Raw genomic sequence first — 1534 nt, forward strand, 5'->3', positions numbered from 1 at the left:
CAGTTGAACCCCACAAGAATCAGACCCCCACACACCACAAAGACAAAGCTGGGGAGAATGGACTTGAGGGGAATAGGTGACTTGCAGATGCCATCTGCTGGTTAGTTAGAGAAAGTGTACGTCACCAAGCTGTAGATCTGACAAATTAGAGGTTGTCATTTAATAGACCCTGAAAGAACCCTATCAAGAGGCCAAAAACAACAGAAAATCTCAAAGCATATGATAAAACCAGATGATACAGAGAACCCAAACCCAAACACCCAAATCAAAAGATCAGAAGAGACACAGTACTTGGCACAATTAATCAAAGAACTAAAGTCAAACAATGAGAGCATAGCACAGGATATAAAGGACATGAAGAAGAGCATGGAACAGGATATAAAGGACATAAAGAAGACCCTAGAAGAGCATAAAGAAGAAATTGCAAGAGTAAATTAAAAAAAAAAATAGAAGATCTTATGGAAATAAAAGAAACTGTAGGCCAAATTAAAAAGACTCTGGATACTCATAACACAAGATTAGAGGAAGCTGAACAATGACTCAGTGTCCTCAAGGACCACAGAACAGAAAATGAAAGAACAAAAGAAAGAATGGGAAAAAAATAGAAAAAATCAAACTGGATCTCAGGGATATGATAGATAAAATAAAATGTCCAAATTTAAGACTCATTGGTGTCCCAGAAGGGGAAGAGAAGGGTAAAGGTCTAGAAAGAATATTCAAAGTCATTGTTGAGGAAAACTTCCCAAATCTTCTACACAATATAAATGCACAAAGCATAAATGCCCAATGAACTCCAAATAGAATAAATCCAAATAAACCCACTCCAAGACATATTCTGATCAGACTGTCAAATACTGAAGAGAAGGAGCAAGTTCTGAAAGCAGCAACAGAAAAGCAATTCACCATATACAAAGGAAACAACACAAGACTAAGTAATGACTACTCAGCGGCCACCATGGAGGCAAGAAGGCAGTGGCATGACATATTTAAAATCCTGAGAGAGAAAACTTTGCAACCAAGAATGCTTTATCCAGAAAAGCTCTCCTTCAAATTTGAGGGATAGCTTAAATTTTTCACAGAAAACAAATGCTGAGAGATTTTGCTAATAAAAGACCTGCCCTACTTCAGATACTAAAGGGAGCCCTACTGACAGAGAAACAAAGAAAGGGGAGAGAGAGATAGAGAAATTTAACAGACATATATGGAACATTACATCCCAAATCACGAGGACACACATTCTTCTATAGTGATCATGGATCTTTCTCCAGAATAGACAATATGCTGGTACATAAAACAAGCCTCAATAAATCTAAAAAAAGAAAATTGAATATATTCAAAGCACATTCTCTGGCCACAGTGGAATACAAATAGAAGTCAATAACCATCAGAGACTTGGAAAATTCACAAACACCTGGAGGGTAAAAATTAGGGGGAGATGAAAACATTCCTGGATAATCAAAAGCTGAGGGACTTCACCACCAGTAGATCAGTCCTATAAGAAATGCTAAAGGGAACTGAGCAGGCTGAAAGGAAG

This window comes from Choloepus didactylus, chromosome 14 (genome assembly GCF_015220235.1).
Source record: "Choloepus didactylus isolate mChoDid1 chromosome 14, mChoDid1.pri, whole genome shotgun sequence".
In the NCBI taxonomy this organism is placed as follows: Eukaryota; Metazoa; Chordata; class Mammalia; order Pilosa; family Megalonychidae; genus Choloepus; species Choloepus didactylus.